Below are 12,486 nucleotides of genomic sequence, written 5' to 3'. Positions count from 1 at the left end.
ACTATAATTTCAAAAAAGTGTATGCACAGCATAAAAAACAGTCTGTAGAAACCTGGACTTCTACCTCAGTGCCTTTCTTGGAAAGAGATTTGAAGAGCCAGATGCTGTCCTCGTACAGAGAGGCTAATTATGGAGACTGATATACTAAAGCTTTAATAAGGGCTATTGGCAAGTAATTACCTCCATTAGTATTCCTAGACTTACATCATTGGGAATTATTGTTAAATTATGCCCTTTCCTGTCAGATGCATATCTATCAGGACAGTGGTTTTCATAAAGCCAATTTTAAATTTTGGGCAAGGTAGACAGAGTCTACTGAAAAGAAGAAACATTTAATGAAACCAAGAACAGTACCTGCACTGTGTATGCAGATTGAAATCTTCAACCCATCCAAGTTTCTGAGCAGTCAGGAGTTAAAAGAGATTAAATGGATTTCATCCTTCAGCGTATAATAGAAGTAATTTCTTCCCTGCAACCAGTAAGTCTGCAAAAGTTTTCATTAACTTCTCTTTACTACTGATAAGACCTAGAAGAGAAGTACTTGTCCAGCTGCTGAAAAAAACCATTGAGCAGTCTTTCTGGTGTTTTTTTTATTGTTACTTTTATTTCTCTTTTTTGTTGTAGTAGCTAGTATTTTAAGCATATGATTATTGTTAGCATGTTTATTAGTACACAATATAATTTAATTAATTAATATTATGCATCACAATACATGAATAAAATGAATTAATCTTATTACTAAAGCATGATCACATACAGGTGCAATCCCTAAAAACAAAATTATCATTAAAATCCACGTTTTATCAATATAGCTTGAACTTCAGTGTATGGAAGTGCAAGTAGGCAGAACAGACATATTTACAGATGCAGGTACCACCAACCAATATGAATCATTCCAGCTTGAAATCTTACACTTTTTGTATGATTTTTAGCATTTTGGTGAATCTCTCTCTAACATCTGTAATACTGGTCATTAAGCAGCATACAATATATTTGAAGAGATCAGAGAAGACCAATTTCCACTAACAGAGAAAAAAACTAAACCAACACAACTGCATCATTTTAAGTTTTCATTTGGGCTATTTTAATGACACTGTGCAAGGCTGCACAGTTGGGCAACAGGAAAAATTTGTCATTTTCAATGACAGAAACAATTTTTCATTTTGGAGATTTAAATATTTTAAATATATATGCATGCTTAATTTTAAGTATCTTTCAAACTAATAAAAATATGTCATGACATTTTAAAGATAACTTCAAAATAAATGCCACTGTTTCTATGGTACTTCATTAAATCCACCTTTCTAGATAAAGTTTTGAGTATGAGGTCTTTGCCATGAGACTCTCCAAGGTGAAGCTGTATATGAACATTTTTTTGTCCTATTCTTCTTTGACCCTGGGTCAGTGTGATGAAACATGACAGTTCCCTCCAAGAAGAGCTGGAAAAATCAACAGTGCCTGCCTCTCACAAGAGTCTGATTCATGAATTTCCAGGATAGGCCCAATGTAACAAAAAAATCGGTGTCTGATATTTTAATAGAAGCATAGTTGTTATAAGTGAGATTCAGTTTGTATTGAGTTAAGCTTGAGTTGATTATTGTAACCTTGGGAAGGGGAGTTATTGTTTTAAGGGGGTTAGTCAACGCTCTTCGCAAGTTCTAAAGGGTCCAGGATGTACTGGGGGCATGGTCCAAAGGGGCAGAATAACATCCAGGAACAGAGTCAGGGCAACGAAACCAGCGCCACAGAAGGAGCTTGGGAGAAAGGCCTAACCAATCATTCAACCAATAGGAACGCCAGAAACAAACCAATCACCACGTGGATCCAAAACTCACCAATCCTGGACCCGAAGGGCGTTATAAAAATGGGAGTTCAGTGGAGTTTGGAGCTCTTTTGAGGAACTTGAGTTCCTCAAAACAGGAATGCTTCCTGGAGAACCCAGTGTGCATGTGGGGTAGACACACTGGTTTTTTTTCACTTGTTGCATGGGGGTCAGAGCCTATCTCAGGCCTTCCATCTCCTGTAGCTCTTTTTAAATAAACAAGAGCCTTTTCCTCTGAAGAAAGTCTGGCCTCGTTCGTCCATAACATCTCCATGTTTTTTAGTCTCTCAGAAGGAATTCTCCACTCCACATAATTTTGTCTCAATGCCATGGGAACCAGCTGGATCTCTGTGTTTTCATACCATCTGTATGTGATCATTGACACAGGCACAGAAGTCCCACAGTCCAAGTGCTCTGCACTTCTGGAGCCCCAAGAATGAACTAAAGAGTTTGAGCTAAAGAAACGGCTGAAGATCACTCCAGATGGTACAGTCCTGAAGGCAGAAAAATACAACTGCAAAAATTAGAGATATAAATAAATGACAGTTGTTTACAAAAAAAAAAAAAAATCAGATATTGAGTACATTTTCTTAATGGTATTTACAAAGACACCCAGCCTGTTCCTGGAGGAAGGAATCCCTGAAGAAAAACCCCAGTTTTGATGAATTTCCCTGTTAATTGCAGCACCTCAGAGCACACTGAGCCCATCACAAACAGCCACACGAGGCAAGGCCCTCTTCTGGGGCCCACCACCTCCTCAGCACCCCTTCAGTCTCCATTCTCTGTCCTTAAGGGATTCTGGGCTCCCACTGGATTGCTTTCACAGAAAGCAGTGCTATTTCAAAGAGACTTCAGGTTGGCTCTAGGAACTGAACAAATTTGTTCACATACCTTCAGTGGAACAAGAAGCTGGGATTTAGCAGCTTTTCCTTTTTTGCTCTTCTTCATTTATAATTTACCGTCTTTGGCTCCTAATTAATATAGGTCTATATATAATTGCATTAAATTTATGCTATATCTTTCAGTATTAATCATTTCATATATGTCAAAACACATTTTGGAAGCTGGCCAAAACAATATATAAATTTCTGTAATTTTAAAGGGCAACAGCAGCAAAATACTAAATACAGTGCTGCAGCAATAAGCTTCTCACACAGTTCTTCCTCAAGATCCTGATTTAAATTCTGGTTTATCAATTAAAAAAAATACTACCAGCTTTGAAATTTTAATTTTCTTTTGAAATAAAGGTCTCATCTAGATAAAGCTGGTGTTGCTTGCCTCTCATTGCTCCCTACTTTCATTATACAGATTTTTTTTCATACAGCTGCTAAATCCTATTTTCACAAGAGAAAAAAAATTTGCACCTCCAATCATCAAAGCAGCATAATTTAGGCCTTTATTATGTCAGTCATGAATTGTCTTTCTTGTGAGCTCACAATGTCATAATATTCTTTCTGATTAATGAGGATCCTACAATTACAGGGTAGGAACCGTCATGCTGTACTGCAGAGCCTGTCTAGAGGCAAAAATTACTGTTAATGCTAATGTGTTACTGGAGAGTTAGGGGTGGAATTATTACTGTCAGCAAATCCAAAGGGTCTGCACCCACAAGATGGATGGCTTTTGTCATTCCTGGAACACAGTTCTGGGAGGCCAATGAACCTTCACATGGGACCTCACCAATTCCCACTTCCACTTTTTGCCTGCTTACTGCCCCTGCTCAGTTACCTGGAGCACTCTGCCCTCCTAGGAGGCTGCCAGATGGGGGTGAAACAAAAGGGACCTAGAAAAGCCAGCCTGGCTAAATGGAAATCTATCGCATCAAAACAAACCAGTTTCAGTCTTCAAAGAATAATCAGCTTCTCTCATGCAGGTGAAAGGCAATATCAAATCAATAACTATTTCAAATCAATCCTTTAGTTGTTATAGGCAATTTGTTTCCTTTTTAGCTGCTGACAATGCATTTTCCCACCTGTAATCACAAAAATATCAAAGTGATTTCACAAACCTATATACTTTATGGTACAGCCAGGGTGCTTATTTTACACCCATGTGTGATCCTCATGATAGAAAACCCAGGAAATTCTTTATAATTGTCTCTGTGACTTGGATAACTTAATCCTATGACAAAATGGGAAAGGGATGTGACATTTTATGTGCTGCTTAAGTACTTTTCAAATTTTGCTCTCAACATTTCTAGAGAGTGCTTCAAGCTTTGTACTGTTTATTATTTTTCCACATCACTCAGTAGTACAAGCATATACTAAAGATCAAAAACATAGGACTTGAAATCTGAAAAACAATTTTTCCCTTTAGAAAATAAATACTCAGGATGGGAATGATTAAATAACGAGCAGCACAAGTGATGTCAAAAACCAAAGTGTCTTTGATGCTGCACTTTTAGAACACAATATCATCTTCCTTGAATCCTCCTCTTTTGTCACATCTCCTTATTTAATTTCATTCTAGTAGGATGTATCATGTTTGAACAACTCAAGTGGGGAGGCTCATTCCAGCCTCCAATATGTCAATGCCATTAACCGAACACATGTTTTGTAGTGGAAGAGCCTGGTTGATGTAGCAGTACAGTCATTATTCAGCAGACAGACATCCAGCTGAAAGCCATTAACCCAGAGAAAACAAATGACTGCTCTCAGGATTTGCCCCTCCAAGTTTATGCTGCTGTAAAGAAAAATATTTAGTCCCGCACTGCAATTCTCCATGTAAAGAGCTTTCTTTACAAAAAAAACATCCCCTTCAAATGAGCAAATCAGTTTAAATATATTTCTTTGCTTGGGAAGGCGATATATTTAGGAAATAGTTCTAGAAAGTAGCTGAAAGCAGAAGCAAATAATGGTTTAAGGGTGTGAACAAATATTACACTGTTTTCTATCACCTAAGGAGCTTCAAGCAGTCAGGAAGAGGAGAAGAAACAAAAACATTCTGACCTTCAACAAGCTTTTTGAAGTTCTAGTTAAAAGTAATAGTCTGTGGTATGCAGGAGATCAAGAGAGTAGTTGATTCAGTAGCATTTCACTATTATTAAAAATATAGAAATGGTACTAACCACAATATTTTAAGTATACTTAGTGATCTAATGACAGTCAACAATCAAGATTGTTAGGTAAATAAAGGATTCAGATTTACAATATGCTGATGTTGCTAAAATCAGTGAGAGTTTATTACCTAGTTGAAGTAGCATAACTAAGATTATGGTGGACTGCTTCATTTTATATGGCAAAATTACAAGTTCACATCATAAACTCTTAGTAACTCAGTATATTCCATGGAACAAATGAATTGTATAAACAAAAATAAATATTAATAGATTTTTCCATTGGATTTCTTTTCTTGGGAAGTTTCCTGCAAAAGCTCCTGAGGAAGATGAATATTCCTTTATGGCTCTTGTTAATACAAACTATGGTTTTGAAAACGTAAATTGATACACTGACTTTTCAAATCTATTTCTTTTGGAACAAAAAACTCAGAGGGAAAAATCTGTTTGAGGAGTGGGAGCGAACATAGGGGCTTCATAGTGAGTGGGACTTGTAGACTACCAATTTCAGAGCCCCAGTTCTGGTAAGTGGCAGTAGTGAATCGTTAGAGACAGTGCAGTGCATGGCTAGTGAGCATACTCATGCCTTGCCTGTCTGTCCTCTAATGTTTCCTAATCAGCAGCTTAAGTGTTCCTGAGCCAAAAGTTGTATTCAGGGCAATGAACAGCAGCTGTCAGTGGATTGAGTTGCCCTGAACTTGCCTGCCCTCTTTTGAAATCCATTTTGAGGGAGGAATCGTGCAGTAAAACCAATAAGCAACGAGTACATTTTGAGGCAGAATAGAAAATGCCAACCATTGCAACTTCCCTCAACTGAATACAGCCCCTCAGTCTACCAGACCCCATTTTGGGAAATAGAGCCTTCCGCTGTGGAAGGAGAGACTAAAGAGACTCCTGTTAACTCTGTTAATCCAATTTCCATTTTCATCTAGCAGTTCCAGTATAAGCATTAGAAAAGGCTCTCAAATATGCCTTTAAATTTAGGCATTCTTAGAAGCCACTTCTTGGCTTATGTGTTCTTGTGTCACTGATGTCAGTGGAAATTCCTTGCAACTGCAGCAAAGCAGGCCTGGGATGGGCAGCTGCTCACCTCTGCTTAGTGGGGAGAAGTGATCCATGTCCATCCCACTCCTGGCCTCCACATTCATCATCTGCACTCCATAACACAGATGTTCATCCTTATAGAACAGCATCTCATTCCTTCCTATTGCACAAAGGGATGAACACCACAGCACAAACTTTTGTTTTTCTGCCCCCACCCCCATCGTTGCAGATGATTATCCTGAACAATTTAATGCAGAAGATTGTCAAGCTTCATCTTCAAAAAAATTCAACCATTCCATTCCAATAGTCTTCTGAAGGCTGTTCCACAACCTTCTGCAGTTTGCCTTCTTTTCCAGATGGCTAAAAACTGTCTTCTAATTATCAGCCTGAATTTATTCATGCGATCCATTTGTTCTTCTGCCAGTATTGTCTTGCAGCAACAAATTGTAGCCACAACTGAGTTGGGTTTGGATAAGCAAGTTGTAACTTAAAGATAAAAGGATAATTGTATTGCATTTGTTTATAGATTAATTTCCCCTATAGTTATTTTAATAAAAAATATGCAGTGAAGTGTTGAGAAATATAAAATAATTGCATTGACAGTTAAAAATAATAACTTTAAAACTTATATGACAATAAGCAGTCTTCCTAAATTATAGTTATATTTAAATTATTGCTATCTAATGATATATATATATGTATATCTCTATGAGCTAATTATCTGTAACTTGTTAAATATGTAAGTGTTCTACAAACTCTTCAGTCATTGATAATAGATTAATTAAAAATTTATCAATAATGTGCTTTGAGGTTATTACATAGAAAGCGAGCTTATCTCACATATTAATCTGATTAACTGATTTTGCTTGTTAGAAGAACCCTTTGTACTCTGCTGATGCCTTTTGTAGTACCTGAGCCTTCAGCCGAGCTTGACCTTGCTCATCTCTGGGAGCCGTACTTCCCTGCTCCTGCTCCTGCTCCTGCTCCTGCTCCTGCTCCTCCATGGCAAGCAGTCATCCCTCACCCTGCTGCCCTCTTTCTCCTCTCAGGCAGTCACCATTTGCCTTCTTCACCTTCTTGTGCTGCTGAGGGATGGATTCGGAGAAAACAGCTGGACTCCATTATAGCCTTGTGGCTAGAACCGTTCTCATGGAAGACAAATAAACTCCACTGTCACTGATAAAAGGTTTTTGCTTCTCAAAAAAATGCTTAAAAAAAAAGGCTAACAATTCCACCAGTTTTCCTGAGATACCCTCCCACACCCACTGGAAACTATTATTTTGCTTTGCCTTAAATTAAAAGAAAATGCCCAAATATGACAATATAGAAAAAAAAGGGATATAAACAAATAGTGGTTCCCATAAGTCTGAGTTGCATTAATAGTGCACCATCGCTTTCTTTCTTTCAAACATTCACTCTTGAAACAGAGTAATATTCCAAAAGGTATATTTTTATATACATAGTTATCTATCATTTCATCCCACAAAATTAATACATGATATGAAGATAAATAGTAGCAGGTCACTGGATTGACAGTTTGGTACTTTTTTTAGAAATTTTTACAGATTATTTTGTAATACTTTTTGCCAAGGATATAACAATTCCAACTTTGAGTCCAACATTTGGGTAAGTTTTGCACAGTCTCTCGCTAAAAAAACATACCACCTCTTTAAGTTTTAAATTTGCTGTTGCTGAAGATGACAAGGAGAAAGCAGAGACTTTCACATGACCATGCAAAGAAAGGCTGACCCTGGGCTTTTACATTTCCAATGGAATATAAGTGGCCTCAGTGGAATAGAATTCTAGAAAAGAGGTGAAGCTCCCCTTCCCCCTCCTTCCCCCCATCAATAAAAGGATTATGTGTGTGGTTTATTTTGCTCCTTAAAAAAAAAGAAAATCTGCTCCCCATGACAGCCTGGATTGTAAAAGCAGTATTTCAATTGGAAGATTAGTTAGCTTTCATGGGAATTAACAGAGAGTCCCATCATTCACAGATGACTTGGACAATAAAATCTGTTTTCTGTCATTAATCTGGCACTAACTGGCTGACTGGTCACCTACAGCGAGCTGTGAGAGATGGGAAGTGGGGAACAGTCATGTTTATTCACCAGATAGTACTATGGAAAACAAACAGAAAATTATCTTGGGAAAACTGTGGACCACAGAGAAGTTCCTGTCCATTTAATGCAGGGAGAAAGGTTATTAATGTGATTCCTCAGAGCTTTTCTCTTACCCACAGTTCTGGGAAGGAAGACATTTTCCTCTCATAGGAGGAAAGAATGGAAAAAAAATATACAGAAGTTTGATAAAAGTACAAAGAATAAGCACTGACAAGTCTTTGAGGAACTACTTATTCATTAATAATATTTACTTAGCAATAGCAGATGTTCGAATGTCAACTTTTCAGTGGTTTAATATAGAATCTACTTTAATGTTAATACAACAAGCCCTCAGTATGGCTGTAGAGTATATCTCTGGGTTTAGAACCATACCTCTGCAGGAACCCACTCTACTCCATGTGGACAACTTGAGAAGGCACCAAGCAGTTGGAGAAAGGACTTCAAAAGTGGTTTGAATTTAAGCTTTGCTGCTCAAGCACAAGCAGTTTGTTCAGTTTGAAATTTCCAGTCCCAAATGCCATAATTCCCACAGCTTAGGAAATGTGTTTGTTGGGCAGCACAGGGTTGCAGTACAGTACCATAGGCAATTCTCAGAAGGCAGAGTTTGGGCAAATTTATTAAAGCTGGCTGAAAGTGAGTAGAGCTAAAATTGAGAGTTTGGTATGGCAAACTAGTACCAGACTTTACCACAGCTCCGTCAGCTGAGGTCCACTTGACACCAAGAGGTTTTCTGACAGTAAACCAGAAACTTGTGTTGGTTGCTGCATTTACAGATTTTTGATTTTAAAGATGGACAAAAGCTACAAAACTAGAACAAAAAAGAACTCTGTACCTGTGGAGCTTGATTCCTCAGCCACCTCCATGATTACATAGCTGTGAATGCTCAGACTCAGCTTAACCTTCCAACAGGACTCCTCTAAATCCATATCAAAAGCAACCAGCTGACCACACATCCAGAGAAAACCAAAATATGGGACAAGAAGTGCAATTTTCCATCCTACATTTCAGAACACTCTGCTGTACTGTGAACTCCTCAGTGACATTATGCTAAAAAAAGGTGGAGATGGGCTCCAAGCCCAGCAGTAGCCAAGATATTGTATTGTATTTTTCCTGAAGTACAGGATGCCCTGGGCAGTTATGCTGTGCAGGAGCTAAGAGCCTAGGAGGAAATCTTGCCTGTGTGTGTGAGGCTCTCTGCACTTTTCTTTTTGACTTAATTGAGCAATTTTTGCCAAAAGTGAGGGAGAAGAGCTGCTCGTAGTGAGTGATGGTGTTGGCCAGATGAGTGCTGAATACAAAAGAGGCTGTGAGTCCAGGACATTCTCCCCTCTCAAACACAAAATACACTCAGGTAGCTTACAGGAGCTGTTTTTCTTCCCTAGCAGTCTTCGACTCCAGGGTTATTCCTCACAGAAGAAAGGACTCCCACCTGATCATCTTACGTGTATTTTTTGGGGCTGGCTTCTCCTACAGACAGCCCATGACCAGTGACTAGTTTTCAGGTTATGACTCAAGACCTTTGCATGAAAAAAAGACTCTAAGAGGTTGCTGCCTACTTACTTTAAATAAGTATTAAACTGCAGTAGTTGTAGCTGATTTTGTTCACTGCACCAGTAAAGCCTAGCAATAAAGCTATGCTTTTTTCTGTTTATTATTAACATGCACTTGGTAAGCTAATTTTTCTGTTCAGCAGGATTAATTGCAGCACTCTGAAGGAAACATCCTACACAATAGCAACTCAGTGTGTGTGGCAGTGTGTGCTCAGTCCATTTCTTCTAAAACATACATAAGCACAGTCATGTTAGCTATTTTTTGGTTTTGGGGGTTTTTTTGGTTAAAAAAACAAATCCATTTAAAAAATTGGAGTGTTCCATTCCAAGCAAGACAAAGCTCAAAAGAGAATACAGTGAGCATATCACAAAGGTACTGATTCTTCCAGGAAGCATATTTGTTCTCTTGCAGACTGAATTTTCACTGAAACAAAATACATAAGCAAGAAAACAGCTTTGCACTGTGGTTATTCTGGCACTTACAGAATATTATAGAGTAAAAAAAAGAATTAAGGATTTTGAGCTGAAGGCAATTATAACCTCAGTCAAAAAGCAGGAAAAAATTAAAGGAAAAGAACAATAGAGGATGGAGTTTAAGTCACCCCTATTCACTGGCTTGGCAAAAGAATGTATTAAAGGTAGGAAAAACCCCATTTTTTGTGAACTAAAATTAAGTATCATAAACCAAAATAATACTTGGCTTCATAGAAAAATTATTACAATAGTAATGCTACACTCTTATAGAGTGTTTTTTTATCTTTAGGTGCCAAGACTGCTTATGGTATATGCCTATAAGTATTATTCAATAGTTTAAAAATGCACAAAGCTTGCTAATAAAAAACCTTTTTTAAGAGTGCTCCTCCTCCTTTTAAACACACCTAGATAAAAATGTGACCCACAAAGCCTAAATTGCCTCTTGCTTGCATAGGCATACAGAAGATTTGCTCAAATTAATCCCACAGAGACCTCAAGTGAACCAAAACAATTGAATGGCCTAATCATATTTACAGAAAACATTAAAAGGATAAGTAATCAAACAACTGGCCCAAGTATATGGAAATTAATAGAAAGTTCTCCTTTTTATTCCCATCCTAGATAAGAAGGTGAAATACCCACCAAAATAATTGGTGTTGGGAACACACAATATCCATGAGCAGAAAGACCTCTACTATTGCACATGTTTAGAAGTTAGGAAGACAGATATGGAAAAGCAGTGAAATGCCTATAATAATAAGGATTCCATAAAGAAAAAAGATCTTTTGATTCTGGGACTTGCAGCCAGCACCAAGAGATACTGAACAGTTTAAATACAATAACAAGATGAGAAAGGTGAGCACATCTGTGCCAATACAGAGTCAAAGCTGCAACTGCTTTAACCAGAAGAAAACACTTTAAAGAGGAATCACAGCCACCTAAATATTGAGAAATAAAAGTTCTACTACAAACCTCACATACCTTTGAGGGTGAGTCTGTAGCAAGAAGGAGTTCCAGGCCACACATTAAGATTCTGCAAGTTCCTTCAAGACATGCATTGTACCATGCAAAGGAAAGGAAAGACTGCAACTAATCCTATTTTCTGCCTTGTTCAGCTGCCACCTTCAGACAAGGGCATATGCACAGTGACTTGTGCTTCCAGGTGTCGAGCTATGGCAGCATTCTCTGCCCAGTAACACATTCCAGAAGACCCAGGTAGACTTTAATAAACTTATCTGAGACTAAATTTAGCTAACACTTCCCATTTGGGTACTTCTAATTCAGGGATTAACTCTCCAGGGAAAGAAAGATTTTATGATATCTAACAGGACATCCAAGCACAAGAGCAGTTGCTATTTTTCAGACTGCTCCTTATAGCGTATTTGTGGGTAGATTAGAAATTCTTCTTAAATTTTATTAAGAAGAAATTACATGGAGGCATAAAAAATATTAATTACGATCTTCTAAACCTAATAGCCTGACAACAGGAATCTAATAGGCCTAATAGGCAACAGGAATCTCACATCCTCCTCTAACTGGTCAAGCAACTGGTTTCCTGACCCATTTGCTCCAAGTTTTGATGGTAAGTGGACAGGAGGTCCACCAAAAGTTTGCATTTAGATTACAAGCTAATTTACACAAAAGTTCTTGAAGATGGACAAAAGCTACAAAACCAGAACATTTACACAACAGTTGTTGAGGTTCAAAAGCTTGGCCCATAAGCCAAGCAAGTTCTTGGAATTTAATTCTACTGGAAAGCTTTGAGTAAGAAAGACTGGGAGACTGGTCATCTTTTTGAAGAGGATGGGTAAACTAACCCTATGAAACAAATGGATTTAATGTGAAGTATGTTTCCTTCATGAATAACTATGCAAACAAATCTATCATTGACTTAATAGGAGATGGGCGAGCCTGTAAACTAGAAAACCAATTAAGTGTTTCTTGTTAATTGGATCTTCCTTCTCTGGGAACAATATCTCTGATTTTTTTTATTCCCTTTTACAAATGAAGCTGGGGGCTGCAACTTCACAAATTCTTTAATCATGCGACTAACCACACTATCCATTATGTACAGCACAGTGCATATTTGATCAATAGCGCCGGTTTTGTTAATGCTACATGAACTAAATAAGTAGGAAAAAATCCTTCAAATTTTGCGGGTATTTTCAGTTGCTGAGTCAGAAAACAAAATAAGGTCTAACATCTGCTTTTATTTCTTGTTCAGTAAAGCTTGCATCTCCCTTCAGGACTAAGAGCAAGCAAACTGCTGCTAACCATGATAATTACACAGTACTCAGCATGGTGAGTAGAATAACATTGTAATTGTCCAAGGGTTTGAACAATTTGGACTGATTTTGTATAGTGTATAATTTACAGTAAAGATTCAGAATGTGTTTTCTTTGCTTCAAGAACACTTTCATC

General features: G+C 37.7%; 1 long non-coding RNA gene across 4 annotated transcripts in view; it reads right to left on the bottom strand.

The window, feature by feature from the left end:
- Positions 1-589: 589 nt before the first annotated feature.
- Positions 590-12,486, bottom strand: part of LOC135444058 (uncharacterized) — a 127,341-nt gene continuing 115,444 nt past the window's right edge. For 3 of the 4 annotated variants that reach the window (XR_010439157.1, XR_010439159.1, XR_010439156.1), the window contains one exon: positions 590-2,316. This is a non-coding gene — a long non-coding RNA (uncharacterized LOC135444058). Of the gene's footprint in view, positions 2,337-12,486 lie in introns of all 4 variants that reach the window. The other variant, XR_010439158.1, reaches the window with a different exon arrangement.

Source organism: Zonotrichia leucophrys, chromosome 2 (genome assembly GCF_028769735.1).
Source record: "Zonotrichia leucophrys gambelii isolate GWCS_2022_RI chromosome 2, RI_Zleu_2.0, whole genome shotgun sequence".
NCBI classification, from domain to species: domain Eukaryota; kingdom Metazoa; phylum Chordata; class Aves; order Passeriformes; family Passerellidae; genus Zonotrichia; species Zonotrichia leucophrys.
This window is presented reverse-complemented; position numbering and strand designations above follow the sequence as displayed.